This window comes from Curcuma longa, chromosome 11, assembly GCF_044706935.1.
Source record: "Curcuma longa cultivar G26 ecotype Majalengka, Jawa Barat chromosome 11, ITB_CL_G26_1.1, whole genome shotgun sequence".
Lineage (NCBI taxonomy): Eukaryota > Viridiplantae > Streptophyta > Magnoliopsida > Zingiberales > Zingiberaceae > Curcuma > Curcuma longa.
In genome coordinates, this window is record NC_133871.1 from 27411513 (window position 1) to 27421881 (window position 10369).

Sequence of the window (10369 nt, forward strand, 5' to 3'; positions counted from 1 at the left end):
ACGAGAGGGAAAATAAAAATAAAAAATTATTTTTCTATTAGTTTTTTTTCAAAAATTAGTTATTTATCAATCCAATTTTGCAAGATTCTTTACATTAAGTTTTTTTATAAAAAGTAAAAAAATTAAAATTTCGTTTTAGATATTTAGAATTAGTCCATTTAAAAACAACAGAATAAAAAACCTCTTCTTTTTCGCAAAAATAAAAGCATTAAAACTTTAATTAAAGGGGTCAAAAAATATAGAAATTAATCAGCAAAATTAGGTGACAAACTCTTTTTTTTTACGTTTTATTAAACAAAGAATGGAAATGGAGCAAACTGAAATATTTAATAATTTTTTCAAAAATAAAGAAAACTCCTTGTCCACAAGTATTGGAATGAAGCCAAACAGGAGCTAAAACATATTAATGTGTGGATGGATTTTATCAGAAAAGTATCAGTTGTTATCTATTTTGTTCTTTGGCTAAATATCTCGAAACCGTATGACAGCCGGCGACAGGAGCCATAGCCACGTAGCACGCAATTGGATTGAGTTGACCGAAAAAAAAGAATTTATTTAAATTTTTATTATTAGTTTGCTTGACAAGTTTGAAATTTAGAAATCTGTAATAATTATAGGGCATAAATCGTCTTTGTTATCAAAAGGACGTCACATCCTACTGTTGTACATAATTAACTGTTATCGAATAATAAAAATTTCTATACTGATTAAGCAAACTAATAATAAAAATTTAAATAAATTCTTTGAATGCTTTGGATTCTAATGATATCCAACAATGGCTCCAAATCAGAGTATGTGGTTTACATAGCCAAAGAATTTATTCAAAGGAAACGTGAAACCAGAGGCTCAGATAAATCGATGGAATAGGTTACTGCAACCAAGTACCGTTTGCTGAGATTTCAATATATTTACAAACAAACATCAACGCTGCTACTCAATAAGTAAAGAAGGCAAAAAAATGGATAAAACAATTGCTCATTTTGAATGTCCATCGCAAGGGGCTTAAAAATGGTAGCTCAATGAAAGTTTGCTGCTTCAGTCAGAGAGCCTCAAAGCGGCCATGAGCAGTATGCTGAATAATCTCCAGCTTGATTCCCTAGCATTTTGTTTTGCACAACAAACCAGAGGCAAAATCTCGCTGAAACTATCGCCTGCTTGGATGGATGGAACCATTAGGTGGTACTAGAAAGCCCAGCAGGTTAGGGTTCGGTCCGCTTGTAGGTGAGACTCCTTGCTGTCCGGGACGAGACATTTGGTGTTTGTGGAGGTTTTGCTCCCTCACTAGGTTGCACAATGGATGTCTCCCGCTTCCATTGCAAGCTCCTGGCTCCAGATTTAATTGGGGGACACCCTCTAAAAGAGCCAGGAAATGTACCTCTTGGATATGGCATTCGGCCTCTAGAAGCAAATGCCGGCGCGCGAGCAACCCAGGACCAAGATAATACTGGTACCGCTTCATGAGAGCTTCTGCGTACCACCTATAGTACACAAACAATCACATGCCAAGTTATGCACTATTCTGTGAACGCATAGAAGGAAGAAATAACTTTAATGCATTAATAGCATTTAAAGCTTACTAACAAGAACGTATTAGCATATATTCTCTTGAAAGTATTATGGTTTAGAAGCATATATGATAAACTACTTTACAAATGGGGAAATCAGACAGTCACCACAATCATCTACTTCAGTCAATGCTCTTGAAAGTATTATGGTTTAGAAGCATATGGATAAACTACTTTACAAATGGGGAAATCAGACAGTCACCACAATCATCTACTTCTTTCTTTAATTCTATGAAATGATTTATGGCCCTACATTGAAAACTTGCCTTGTCATTTTTTTCAACATATAGATGGAAAATTGGATACAGCAGAAAAGGTGCAGCCCTCAGGACTCACAGAAATCCCATATCTGCACTAGTTTCTCCAAATGGGAAGCATAATTTACATATACATGACCCTATTGCATGGATACAAAATATGGTGTTTAAGCAAATATGAAATTTGAAAACCATGACCTTATTGGATGTTTAGGAGTTAGGTATTGACAAATTTAAGACAGCAAGAAATAAATGACTGACCACAGGCTGGACAAAGATGTAATGGAAATTTCATAATTGCTTCATTGAATATTAATTTAGAATCTAATAATCAAAGGAAGCTGTAAAAGCAAGCTATAGAAAAGCACTAATATACTGCAAGCTTGCCTTGAGGATGCGGGACATAAACGAAGTGCCATTCAATGACAGTGCCAAATCTGCTGATTCTTTCTTCAGGAATTCAACATAGGCTGATCTGCTTGTAGCCACAACATGATTATAATTTATGAATGATTTGAAAACATACAAAAAACATTATGCAAAATTTTTATCATTACCCTGTAGGTTGACCAGTGGTAGCATCAGTAACTAGGATTACTTTAAGCACATCACCAACTTGGTTGAAATGACGGGAAAGTGTATCTTTAGTTGCAGCAAAATGAACCTGTGAATCCAGTGGCAATATAGATTAATTACACTGCTTTTTCACATTCAATAATTGCAAATGTGAGAAAAACAAATACTTACATTGCTAACAAATAGAGTTCGAGAATCTCCATCCTCAGAAGGGCGGCCAGTAGTATATGAACCTGTAATTGGAAAGTGGGACCACGGAGAATATTATATACTGACAGAAGGTTCATGGTAACTGAGGTCTACAGTCTACTATTCAAATAACTTAAATGGCAAAGTTTAGTCAAAGTACTAAACTACTAATGCAGATATACAACATACACCAAACATCAGTTTGATATTTGGTTTTGGTGGCAGAATTTGTTTTTTAATGCTAATCAAGGATAACAGTATTTCATGATTCTCTGAAAAAGTATTAGTTAGAATTCAATATACCTGGAGCTGATAATTGTTTGACAGTAGATTCCTTTTTATCACAGTCCCGTTCAATTTCCTATAGATATAAACAGAATAGATATATCAGACAAATTCAATTTACAGTGAAGTATAATAACAAATAATCACTTGGCAAATTAACAAAGTAGATAATGTAGAAGTTTTGACAATTTCAATAACGATGAAACATATTTGAAATCTGAAGCTGCTTCAAAACACCTAATGAAGACAAACCAATCATTCAAATGACTTGGAAGATAATAACAAACTAATAATTAAACCGACATGACAAACAATAGGAATGCAATCTTGAGTGTCAGAGCTACTAACAATATAACAAAAAATTTTAAAATAACCACAACAAATAAAGGTAACGTGTCAATTATAAGCCTCTATTTTTTACATTTTAAAAAATATGATTCTGGACATACAAAACGTATGAAAAAAAAATAGAAGAATTTAATGAATCTTTTTATGAGATAATTTAATTTTATATAAAAAATTTATTTTTAAAATTAAAATTTTAATTTATTTTAAAAAATTTTTAAACCCACCATTGTCGGTCTCAAGTCCGAATAAAAAAGGGTGAGAAAATTTTTTTTAAAATAATAACAATCATTTTAAAAAAAATTCGCCTAGGGCCCTCCGTGAGCTTGAGCCGCCCCTGGCTTCCTTCTCTGTTTGTGGGTACTAGGTACCACCTTGACGTCAATTTCTCAACCCAATGACCGCTTGCTCGTCCGAGAGGCAATCTCCACAGGAACATTCTGGTTAACCAATTGGATTAGCTTCATCAATACCTTCCCGACCTAGCTTGCTTGGCCTAATTAATTTTACAGTGAAATTATTATTATTTTGAATAATGACTTATTTGATCTTCAAAAATAAAGTTGGAAAAAAAGAGATTACATTGGAAAAATTATATTTATTGCAAATAATTAATAGAAGAAATTAATAAATTAATTTTTTCCTTATTTTCTCTAATTCAGTCCGAGTAAATCAACCATTAATGAAAACTAAATCTTTAAACAAATGTAAATATTTTTTTAATATTATTAAATTTTCAATTAATCATATTCTTCTAACCTCTAGGCACATTTCGGATTCGGTTGTTTCTTTTCATGTGCCCGATCCGATTTGACAATATGAACAGAAGTCATGGTCAGAGAGGCCGCCACCAACCCACTGGTCGATTTACCTGTTTGCTGTTGTGCATCACACGCGGAGAATCTTCTGATCCAATCGCGATTACCCAAAATGCCACCAAATGACAGATATGAGACGGTAGGCTCCGCCGTCCGGTTGGTCCCACTCAGTCACCTGTCCTAGAGGGGGTACTTTTCTGGGTGTTTATTTGCTCGTTAAAGCGGCGATATCCTCTCTTTCATCCATCGCCTCTCCTCGTGTCTTCTCTTTCCCCTTCCTCAAGAAACAAAGCTTCGAGTTCATCATTTTAAGATCCGATTCTCAGGGCCCTCTTCTCCTCTAGGTTTAGAACTCGAGAGCGAAAGAGGAGGAGAAAAGGGAGAAAGACGATGGAAGCGGAGCAGACGGCGATGGAGGAGCTGCAGTCGTTGCAGAGGAAACTCGGGAAGAAGCAGTCGTTCGAGGAGGCGGTTGCCTCTATTGCATCTCTCGTCCGCGGGAAATATCCCTCCGCGTCCCCGTCTCTACGAAAATCGGTACCTTTCCTCTGTTTCTCGTGTTTTTAATTTGATCGTTTGAGAACACAAAACTGGCAAAATCGGTGATTCTTTGAGATTTTAAATTAGTCGTTCGTAATGCGTTTTCTTCCTACCTGCATCGGATCTTTATCGTGTTTAAGTAAATTTCATATGTTTACGCCCTGCTGCATTTTACGGTTTTGTCGACGATTTTCTTTGGTTGATTAATATCCTTAGGCAGAGAAAAAAAGGATTCTTACTGGATGTAAAAAAGGAAACGATTTTAGGAGATGTTTATGGGGGCGTGCAAAAGAATATCACTTTATGTAATTGCTAATGTCATAAAAAATATCCTGGTTAGAGCAGAATGCCCATTATATGATGATTGCTAAATGTGAGAGATGGAAACAGACCAATTAATTCTTCATATACAAGACTATTAAGTCACCTGGTGATCCATATGACTGAATTTGGTGTTTACTTATTAGAGAAAGAAAAAAAAATCAAAGTGCATTATTATTTGAGATTTTCCACAAGTTCAGGGACGCCTTATCTGTATCTTAAGTATGCCAAGATCAAAATTATCAGATTTGCATGGCCTATTTATAGGAAAATGATTTATAAACAAGTAATTGTTGGACTTATCTTATGTTCTTGTCAGTTGGTTCAGCACTATCATAATCGTTAATATTTGGAAATTTTGTAAGCTATATGATGATGTTAATTTCTCTTCAGTTACAACCCCTCTAGTATTCAGAAGTTGCTGTAACAATGAGGAACTGAGCCTCATACTCACTAGAGCCATCATATAATAGCGTCTTCTTGCATCATAAATCAAATAAGATTTGCCTTGTGATTAGCTAAGTGTTTTGTAGTCAACATGCAATATAAATTTGTTTGGAAACAAGTAGTAGTGCCCACGCCTTGGAGCTAGGAAGATAATGTAAAACTCTATCATATGTGGGGTGGTGTTGTTGATTTTGATTGGGTTTCTCGCTAAAGAAGGGAATAAAGTGCCTTTCTTGTCTTAGGGTAGTTCCAATTCCTCCCACAAATGCAACATAGTTACCTCAAATGATTTAGAATGGTCAGGATTTCTGATATAGGGGCGTCAATCATCTTTTCTTTGTTGATTCCTTAAAAGACTTAGTCCACTGAAACCCCTTTCTTAAGATAATAAAATATCTATAGTTTGTCACAAAATTGTAGAAGCTTTGAGTCTCCTAAAGGGTATAGGGTTCACACTAATCCTTGATGTCCTAACCTTGTTGAATTAAGTCAAAATGCCCTCTACAGAAATAATAAACTTAAGGAAGAGAACCTAAGATTATAAGAGCACTTTTTAAGGTTAATAAATAGCTTCTCAGCCTGGAAGCTATCAAAGACTAAGTGAATATGTTCTACGTCAGTGTTGTGCACTTTGCTATAAACCAGGATGTTATGAAAATAAACTACCAAAAACTTTCTTACATTAGGTTTTAGCACTTGATTCATTATCCATATCAATATGCTTGGGGTATTTGGAAGCCCAAAAGGCATAACTAATCATTCTTATGGTTTGCTCTGTGTTTTAAAGATGAATTTTCACTCATCAAAATTTGATGATATCTACTATGCAAATCAATCTTGGAGAATCATTTGGCTTTAACCATTAAGTCGAGCACCCCATTAAGTCTAGGTATAGGAAACCTATACATGATCATGTCACATTCTCCAAGGGTCATTTTTTGAGTGTCAGCAATGCAGAATGACATAAGGACACACACTTTCTAATCTTTTTCTTGGAATTCTTCAATTTGCCTATTTAGTTCAATACATTATAGAAATTCATGCTGTAGGAGAGTTTCAACTTGCCTATTTAGTTCAACGCGTTCCATGGGATTCATGCAGCAGTGTGGAAGATTTGATAACTGTGATCAGAAACAAGGTCTATTGCATGTTGCTTGTGCATAAAGGTGGTTGTTCCTTATTCTTCTGAAATTATGTCACGATACTCATTTATATATTAACCTCAGGGGATAGTCTTCTGTTAATGTATCAAACCAACCTTAAGATCCTAGGCTGCTAGGGCTACTATAGGATAATATGGTTTCGATGGAATGGGTTAATCAGAATGTAGAGACTTTGATGATCTACTCGAGCATTATGAACTTGTGGTAGGCTTCTTTAATGAATAAGGAGAAAATAACCCATGTTCTCTTCTAATTTCTGGCCTAAATTCATAAATGAAGTGAATAAGGACAACTCTAAGGCCTTCTCTAGCTTCACTATGCATGTGATGTTCCTTAAATTGACTTGTTAGTGGATGACTATGTCAAATTTATCCCTGTATTATATAGTTGGTCTCTAAAGTGTATAAACGTTTTTTTTTTTGTTAGTCTTTCTCTCATTTTATTCCATTTCGTAATAAGTTCTAGTTTGTGTTGATCTTGATTAGCCTGAACACTGCCAAAATTTCATAGCAATCCCAGTGAGTTTCATTTTAGCAAGATGGGTTGGGGTCATGCGATACCAATCAAAAAAATCTTCAATCTCAATCAACCAATTGAAGAATGCATTTGGATGTAACCTACTGTTAGAGCTAAGAACATCCACCATAATGTTTTTAATCTCATCTTGCTTGACCCTATCTCTATGGTTTTATTAATAAAAAAGGTAGTTCTCATCTCTAGAAATGGGTTGAGTTCCTGTTAGGTGGAATGCACGTGCTTTCTAAATTATCTAATATTTTAGAATATTTCCTTTCCTTATATTACTTAGTTTTCTAATAAGATTTAAAAAATTTTCTAGGTCATCCACTTGAGTTAGGGTTTTAAGGTTGTTTTCTAAGCTATTACATTTAGTTTTAAGAATCTCACCTATTATCTACATTTATCATAGTGGAGTCTGTCTTGTCGGACCTAACAGTTAATAAATAATGAAATTTATAAAATTTGTAATACTAGTAAACCAAGGGTACAAATAAAGTACTTCAACATTTTTTTAAGGATTGAACAAATAAGAAAATGAAGGCCAAACAAACTTTTTTTGTTGTAAGTGGAGACAGTTAGGGATTTGTGAGAAAAACTAGGTAAATCTAAAAATTCAGTAACCAACTAAAATAAATAAGAGTGATATTAAAATAAAAACAAGTTTATTGGGTAACACAAGACTATTCTGTTGTCAAAGTTTGTTGTGTTGATGGGTTGATGATATGAGATGATAATTAACACAGATTAGAATATGTTTGAGATTTGGGGATTCGATGTTGCTATTGATTGAAACTGGTAGATGGCGGTGAAGCAGTAGCACTGTAAGAGGAGTAGTCGATGTGGATTCAGTCGCGAATGGTCGAACATGAAGCCTTCACCAGCAAAGGTAGTAATGTTCTTGGGAGGATGGGGCGATTCTTGGTCAGGACTCAGGGTGATGATGCTCAGTCAAAGACATTGTTCTTGAAGTAGAGGACTGGAGAGGCATCCCTGACCTTGCAGTTGAGGATTGGAGAGGTCTTTGGATGACGACTAAGCGTGTAGGCTATGGACATCCTGAATGGGAGAGGAGCTGATTGAGGATATTTAGGGGCTCTCATGGGGTGGGTTCACAGAGATTGAGGAGATTTTTGGAGGAGCAACTGCAAAAGATTATCATGACAATGTTGTGGAACCTAACTGTTGAACAACACTGATGGAAGATCTGATCAGGTTGTGTGAATAAGCTTGGGTTTGGTTTAGATGAAGGAAACCATGAGCAGATGAAGAATGTCGAACAACAAATAAAGATTGCACACCAAGAAATGAAACCTAATCAGAAACCTGGCTTTGACACCGAATGATGCCATACCAAAACAACACAACTTTTCAATAGAGAAAAATATTATTAATTGAAAGATGCTTGAGTACAAGGTATCTTAATTCTTTTATGGAGTAGCAATAAGACATTCTTTGTAAAAATACCAACTGAGCTATCCTAAAACCTCTAATAAACTTCCCAAATAATTTTAAAAACTCTAATAAACTCTCAACTAAATGTCGACAACCTTTTTAAAATTTAAAACAATAGAATTAAAATAATTTCACCAATAGAAGACTTACAAGTCAGTGATATTGATATCATCAAACTTCCATGCAGAAGAAATTGATAGAAAAGTGAGTTTTGAAATCATGATCAAGTGCATGACTGCAAGTATAGTTGAGGGAAACAAATGGAGTGCGAGCACAATTTTTTCTCAATTAGGAAACGAAGGGTTAATGTTTGTTTTCCCTTCAAAATGAACTTCAACAACAAGAGAAAGTACTCAAATCCATCAATCCAAATAAGGTCTAGCATTCTATCTTGTAATAGATGGATAACGTGAAGATATAGTCAAATTTATTAGGATATCTTTAATCAGAATACATGGTAATGAAGGATGAAATTCTCTGATTGCAGTAACTTCAATGGAATAATTAGGCAATTTCTTCAATAATTCAACATATTGTATGTTGTAAGTCACACTGTGGTTGATTTTCCCCTGCAGATGTATTCTACAGTTTCCCGAGTAGCTACTCTTCTTCAAACTAGATATACAACACCAGCATTCTGGCTCACTGGTTTAAGGCTCTTTGAAGAAGTTGAAAAATTGGTTACTGATTCTAATGAAAAGGAAAATATGAGAAAATACATTGCCAGAGCACGAGAGCATTTGAATGAGATGGATACTGAGGTTCCTCCTCGCAGACACAAGACGGAATGGTACTCTCAATTCCAAACAACTTTTTATTTCTGCTGGCTTTCACTGTCTTAGATTTCACCCAGGGTGGACTATTTTTGCTTGCATATGTTCCTGTGTGAACTGAAGTTGGCTACTAACTGCGAAGTTTCATTTGCTAAGATATTTGGTCCTTTGAAATAGTTTCTATATCATATGTGAAATTCAAAAGATTTTGACATTTCTTGAGGAGAATAACTGATAATTCTATAACAAATAGAATTGCATCTATTGCCAAGGCCCATATGTGAAATTTGAAAGCTTTTGACATTTCTTGTGGAGAAATAACTGATAAATTTATAACAAATAGAATCCTATACTAGATGTTTCATATCTACTACAGAATTAAGATTTACACTCCAGGTAGTAGCCTGTCATGCAAGAACTGTATCAATAATTAGTAATATCACTTCCCGTGCCTCGAAGAAAAATTAATAATATTGATTTATTGGAGGTTGGGTACCTTGAAAGTGGCCTCTTGTTTCCTTTTCCTGTATCATTTAAGACCTTGATGCACTTCAGAAAAAATGGAAATTATGGATTGCTTCAGACAACAAATTGAATGCCGGTATATCTTAATTTTGCTATTGTTTGTTTCCAGAATCTAGATATCTATTTGAAGGTCACCTGACCGTGGAACCTGAACCAGCACCTCCTGCATGGCTGGTAGCACAGAACTTACTTACCACTCTCGCTGTCGCACAAGATTGGGCATCTGTATCTGGAACTTCTTCCCAAGGTCAGGAAGAGAATGCAAATACAACAGAAAGCTCTAGGCTTACCCAACTTCCCGACTCTGTCAGGGAGTTAATGAACAATATGCAAGAAATTGGTGGTTTTCTGGACCTCGACAATGCCATCGAAGCTTCTTTACGGGTATGCAAATATCTTTTCTGAAGTCATGTTTATGCATGTAGTATCATCAGATTAGGTAAAGACAGCCATTAGCAAGAATTGCCATTGTGCATTGGTGATATGCTGAGGTGCAGATAATAGAATGTAATTTTAAACTCATTTGACCCTCAAAAAAAGTCAACCATGGGGATGTGCAAATATAACCAATCATTTCTTGTTAGTTTCTTTGCT

The 10369-nt window shown here is 35.1% G+C and overlaps 1 long non-coding RNA gene and 1 pseudogene across 1 annotated transcript; one reads left to right on the plus strand and one right to left on the minus strand.

Annotated features, from left to right (window-relative positions):
* Positions 1-1004: 1004 nt before the first annotated feature.
* LOC141842029 (uncharacterized) lies at positions 1005-2956 on the minus strand. Its single transcript, XR_012602844.1, has 5 exons — positions 2891-2956; positions 2570-2631; positions 2380-2486; positions 2210-2297; positions 1005-1478 (listed from the first exon to the last, which is right to left on the minus strand). It is a non-coding gene; the product is annotated as an uncharacterized LOC141842029 (long non-coding RNA).
* A 1342-nt stretch (positions 2957-4298) lies between these two features.
* On the plus strand, positions 4299-10284 carry LOC141840737 (E3 ubiquitin-protein ligase AIP2-like; annotated as a pseudogene).
* The last annotated feature ends 85 nt before the right edge of the window (positions 10285-10369 follow it).